Below are 6,379 nucleotides of genomic sequence, written 5' to 3'. Positions count from 1 at the left end.
ATAGCCTCTCAAACAAGAAAAAGCATCCTTCCAAGACATGTACCTATCACAGTCCTAACTTTGTGTGTAGTTGCATCCTGTTCTCTTTGGCTCCATCTACACATTACACTTAAGGCATGGTTAACCATTTAATCGTGCCTTAAGTGGCCACCTAGCCACATGTTCAATCAGTTAATGGCATGATAAAGAGAAGAATAAGCTACAAAGTTATCCTACAAAATATGTGTAATAACTCTGCAGTTGCTTCCTATCACACCATTAATTGAATGTGTGACCAAGGGCAACTGTGGCAGAGAGCCCTGTCAGCTGATCAACGCTCCCAACTGGGGGTGCCCATGTGCACCACCAAGCCTGGGAGCTCCCAACTGACAGAGCTCTCAGCCATGGGGCCCTTCAGATAGCCCTGCAGCCAGGAGACTGCAGCTGCTATGACCTCCCATGCATCCCTGTGGCTAGGAGATCAGTTGCTACAATCTCCCAGTTGCAGGGGTGTGTGGGGATGCCCCCATGACTGAGAGATTGCATCAACTGTTCTTCCAGCATCAGGGGTGTATGGGGTGCCCTTGCGGCTGGGAGCCCTGTCAACTGAGAAGGATCCCAGCTTCAGTAGTTTGCTTCTTGCTGGTACAGGGAAAGCCTAGGATCAGGCTCCTCCTGCATTGGCAGTAACATGTGATGGGATCTAATGCATGATCCACACAATAATGCTTCCTTCCATGCAGCTGTGGCAAGGCAGGAGGCATGATTGTGTAGATCGTGCATTCAATCCCATCACTCCTTTATCTGCACATGTAGAGGGCCCCTTCGTTTACTGTTAACCTTGCACCATTTTCCACTGTAAATTCTTTGCAGAGAGACTGTTTTATTACTCAGCACAAATGAATAGCATGGACTTAGGCACATCTGAGAAAGAAATGATTGGACTTTGTGTCCTATATGAGAAACGGTTGAGTGTTACATCCCGAAAGCGCAATCTCTCACAGAGAAGTAGTGAGTCCCCAGGTACCAAAACCAGATAGACTGCATAATTGTACAGCATGAAGATTTAGATGCTGTTGTGCTTTGCAGTCTACAGGCATATGTTAATATTTTGATGCACACATTTTGTTTAACCCCCTATTTACACAAAGGGCATATACAAAATGGTTCTAACTGGTATTTGTCTTCGACTGTTCATTGCACCTGGGAAAGGCATTACGTGCCCAAGTTTTCCCCTCATTTCTCTCAACTCTAAAGCTGGTCCAATAAAAGCTCCTACCACACAAATCTTGATTCACTGACACATAATAGCATTTGACTGAGACATTATATAACAGTCAGACCGGCACCAAAATACTCTACCCCACAGCCACGTTGATGTCAAAACCGCTGGAGGCAAAAAAGTAGCAAAAATTTCTTTTTTTTAATAGTAGTAGTTGTTTACTTTGTGTCACCTCACCTTTAAGAGCTGTTTGGACTCCCGTAATTTCTGTTGCTTATGATCAGAATTTGTATAATGAGAGGTGGGTTCTGAATAAACTCTACTTTTTTTTTAATCCTGGCTTATTTCCTAAAGGAAGTAAGGACAAATCTTGTAGACCACAACTTGACATCTGGCCTTCTGAACAATTTAGTCTTCAAAGATGTTTCTCTAGGCCTGTTGTCAGCCAGATCCCACATATTATTCAAAACTGTTTTCAGTACAGCAGCAACAGTTCCTATAACAAAGTGGGATTCTTGGAAGAATAGGAAACACTAGAACTCTTTTAAGGGGGAGAGAGGGGGGGGGAAGGAAGGAAGGAAGGAATTATTGCCAAACGGCTTTTTAGAGCTGGTTCAGGTTCATGTGACATATGGGGTAGTGTCTCATTGATGAGAAAGGACTGATGAGAGAAAACATCAGGTCAAATGTAATGTCACAGTAATTAGAAGCCAGAAGTGTCAATATTTAAGCAATGAAAAAAGAAATTAGCTCTGCTTCTGCTAATTGTACAAGCACTAAAGTTATGCCTGAACTGCAAACTTTCCATGCATACCCATATCCTCAAAACTGATTTCTCTTATACTCAGAAGTGAGTACAGCTTGCAAGCTTAGTTCACAGTGGGTAGCAGTGGCCACATCTACATGTTCATTTTAATGTGCCGTAGCCTATTTTACTGTACGTTAGAGCATCATAGCAAAACCCATGTTAATATGCTAATGCACAGTAAAATTAAGCTACTGCACATTAAGCATCACTAAAAAAGGATGTGCTTTTGCTACTGTGCATTAGGACAGCCTAATGCGCATTTTTGAGTACCTCATATTAGAAGTACTAAACTTAATGCACAGTAGCAAAAGCACATTAATGAACATGCAGATGCACCCAGTATGTATCTGGGCTAAACTGCAACCTGCCTCACTACCTACTCATTTAACAATCTGGATGATGCATATCTAAAGGACTGGAATGCCCTCCCACAGTTCCCTACACCTGTACAAGTACTTCAAAGTGGTTATACATAGCTAATCCCTGCTTAACAAAAATAAGGAGAATTTCCCCAAGACACAAATTTAATTGGAGTTCCAGGAATATATACTATTACTAGGCTGTCTGGCAGCAGACAATGCAGATGTTCACATCTGGGACTGGCTAGTAGTGCTGGGACCAGGTCAAGCATTTTTATGTAACAGTACTACCAAGTTAAAGATAGTAATAGGTGGACTGGCAATGTAGTTGCTAAGTGACCCTGTGATACTGAATTTGAAAAAGCACATGTCGCTGCCTCCAGCAGAGAGTGGTCTGCTTCCTGTCACTTCTTTCTTATACTGATGGACCCGATATACAGAATGGCTGATCTCAAGACAAGATCCTAAGTATGATGCAGTTTGGTCAGTCTGCAGTTAATCATTTGCAAATTGCTGAGGGCACTGTTCCAGTGGGCATCCTGAGCCCTCTGAGAATCTGTCTGGGGTGAAATCAAAAATAGCCATAGACAAACTGAAGCACCAGGACTGGGAACAGCCTCAATACAGTAAGTGCTGAGTACCAAGTTGGTCATTCTTGTCTGGGAAGTTTCACAGAAGGGAAAGATGTCCTGACTTGTCTCTCATACAAACAATATTACAGAGACCCCAGAGTGTGTTCAAGTTCAAGTAAAGGAAGACTATAAGCAGTGAATTTCCATAGCTCATTTTATACCCTACTTCCCCAGCCACATGTATTCAAAGATAACTGATACGAATATGTTCTTCTATCACTAGGCTCCTAAAACTTCTCCCTGGTATAACCCTACACCAGTAGCCTGAAATGCCATATCTCCTTTCCATTTAGGGACCTCTAGAACATGCTTTTATGATAGGTTGGCCAACCTGAAAAGATAACATCTCATGCCAATAACAGAGGCCTTGTTATGATTCAACCCCTCTCCCTCCAAATATTTAGCACATGTAACATTTTTTAAACATTTTTAAATGTAATTTGTAAAGGATTACAGAGTGCTTTCATTAAATGTATTGAGCTGTTCTATGACCAAGTTGGCCAACGGTTAGGGCAAACTTCTGTTCTCTCACATCCTCAAATAAATAATTTCTCTCATTTTCATAGCCTTGGTAGCCACTTCCAGATCAAAAGGGCCAGCCATACCACTTACTGGGGAATAGTACCTCTTGCAGTTTACCTATTTGCTTGTTCTTTCAAAACTGCAAACTACACACACATCACTAACGTAATACAGTTCTGTAAACCAGCATTCCCTGAAAGCCACCCTATTATTCCAGGAATATTCTTCATGTCTGCTATGTGCATGTCAATGCTAGTATCTGCCATCTAGATTTTGGCAACCATTCTACAAAGGTGGTGAGCCACATGACTGTAACACTCTGGGGGAGCCAGCTTCCAGAATGCAACAGCATTCTACTTCTGCATCAAAATGGACTCCTTTAGTCAAATCAAGCTCCTCACACGGTTCCACAAAGGCCTGCTTCTTCATGCAGAAGGTTCAGAACTACTTCTGGCCATCTCCAGGTCAGCAAGATAATACATTCTTACCTTGCCATGTTACTTAAATGCCAAAGATGCTGGCATACCTATATAGATTGCATAGCAATTGGACACATGATGAGTGCTACAGTCAGCTGTGAATACTGTGAATACATTGCCTTCATGCTCAGAGCTTGGCACCCCTTCCACATTCCAGAAAAGTCAAACATCTCCTGGAGCACCTACCCCACAGCAAAAATTGGTGGACCCCACTTAGCTGTAGTTTCTTTAATGGATACCTGATTAGGGCAGCTGACATGAGTGAAAAGTATTAAAGAGCCTACAAAGATTCAGATGAGGGATGGCCAAGATCACTTAAGAAAAGGAAAGCTGTCTTGTGGTGTATTATGGGACAATTTCTAAAGAAGCTACACTCAATACTGAAATAGGGGACCTGGAACATGCCCTCAGAAGTCCTTCTGCTGTAAGCATACCTGGAAAAGTCATGCAGACAAGGTTATGCAGGGGTGGCACCAGTGTGGCAGTGAAGAGACTAGCTGATACAGCTCAAGCTCACATGAGCACACAATGAAATGTTGATGGACTATAAGGTTCAATGGATTAAAACAATAGGTGCCTTTCTCCAAAATCCAGCATGGCAAATTTCACACTTCCATGCAAAAACAACATCTTTTAAACTTGTGGGGGACAACTTTTTTGGCAAGTGTGCCACAATTAGCCTGGCACCCTCCCCAAGTACCATACAAATCCTTTCCCTTGGCCTGATCAGCTGCTCTGCTTTCTGCTGCCAGCCCTGTGCTCCCCACCTGATCTGCTTCTCTGCTTTCTGCTTCCTTCCCTCTGCTCCCTGCCCAATTTGCTGTCTTGCTTTCTGCTTCTGTGGCAGTGCTGCCTGTCCTCTCCCCCACCTGCCATGTCCCATGCAAAGGCTGTCCATGCCACTGGTTGTCCAACCCTGTGTTACATAATGCCGTCAAAATAAAATCTTTAGTTATAGATGTATTGTCTCTTTTGTGTAAATATAATATACTATATAATATAATGTAGATGGTTCTCTAGGAAGGTAGAAGATATAAACATCTTCCCTTATGGCTTCTATCACTGCTGTTTGTTAAAATTCTTATTTGATAAGTAAGGCAGTTTTCAGGTTACTATGGCAGCCAGTTCCATTGCCTAGGTGACAGAGCACTAATGATGTCATTGCTAGCCTATCCCCCCCACACACTAGGCATATTATCAAATTTAAAATTCTTGGAAGACGATTGACCTCAAACTGATGTATAGCTACAGACCTTACATGACCTGAATCATAAGCATACTATACTGATAGCTAGGAGTTTACTTTGTTTAGAAAAAATATTTTTGGTACTGCCCCTATAAAAAGTCTCTCTACTTGGATTACCTTTACCCAGTATGGTGTTAATCAGAGTGTGACAGCCAGAACCAGAGGGGTTAAATCAATAAATATATGCTCTTGGAGATATCTGGTAATTGTCTGACAGTTAATATTAGCTAATGCAAAGCTTGCAAGTTTGTAACCCGCAAATGTAACTTGTCTATCATAAGTTTAACAGAAGTGTTGAAACTAACTGTCTGCACTGATCACGGGGCCCAAAAATAAAACTGCAAATATCAGCTAATCTAAGAGTTCTTACTTAAGTTTCAGTTATAACAACAAACCCTGACCACAAAATATAATTAGCACCTTTCATAAATCCAAGGAGGAGCTGAAAAAGAGAAAGAAACCAAGGGGGTTACTTGGGCGGAGTAAATGCTAATCTCAAACCCCAAAGTGATGTGCTGTGATTTGCTTATTGAGTGAGTTCAAGTTTAGGCAGTAACCTTTTATGATAATTTCTAACACCACCTAATCCCATAGGGTAACAGCTGTAGGGCAATTTGTGAGTGGCTCTGAGCTAACAGATTAGCATAAGATAATGTATAAAGGAGCACATACGTCAAGTGACCAGCGTGAAGGACAGGATAGAAGGACCATCGCTGTACCAAGCCTGGACCCCAGACTCCCAGTGTGAGCAAGGACTGGATCCTGATCTAGGCACCTTCCCAGTGACCCCTCAGGCAGCGTTGATCAGGCACACTTGACTTTGCTGGAACAACTTGGCGTGCACCTGGCGTACAGGGACTGCTGATAAGTTGCCAACCCCATGTGGGAACTCTTTGTCATTCTGTCCATCTGTTATTATTCACTAGTAGCTTTTTATTACTGTACAATCTGTTTGTCACATTAACCCTTCTGTTAGCTGTTGTATGCTAAGCTATAAGTAAATTTGCTTTTACTTTACTCCCAACTTGCCTCCTTGATCCCGAACCCAGCAGCCTAATGGAAAGCCAAGGCTACAACTAAACTCCAACTAGTTTCCAGCATCAAGGACAATAAAAAGTCCTTTTTCAGATAT

At 42.2% G+C, this 6,379-nt stretch overlaps 1 long non-coding RNA gene across 2 annotated transcripts in view; it reads right to left on the bottom strand.

Annotated features, from left to right (window-relative positions):
* The window catches only part of LOC109288222, a 26,493-nt gene that overhangs the window by 2,351 nt on the left and 17,763 nt on the right, over window positions 1–6,379 (bottom strand). For both annotated transcript variants that reach the window (XR_002095096.1, XR_002095097.1), the window contains exon 4: window positions 6,101–6,105. This is a non-coding gene — a long non-coding RNA (uncharacterized LOC109288222). The remainder of the gene's footprint in view (window positions 1–6,100; window positions 6,106–6,379) is intronic.

This window comes from Gavialis gangeticus, unplaced genomic scaffold (genome assembly GCF_001723915.1).
Source record: "Gavialis gangeticus isolate Ggan-Ray unplaced genomic scaffold, GavGan_comp1, whole genome shotgun sequence".
In the NCBI taxonomy this organism is placed as follows: Eukaryota; Metazoa; Chordata; order Crocodylia; family Gavialidae; genus Gavialis; species Gavialis gangeticus.
This window is presented reverse-complemented; position numbering and strand designations above follow the sequence as displayed.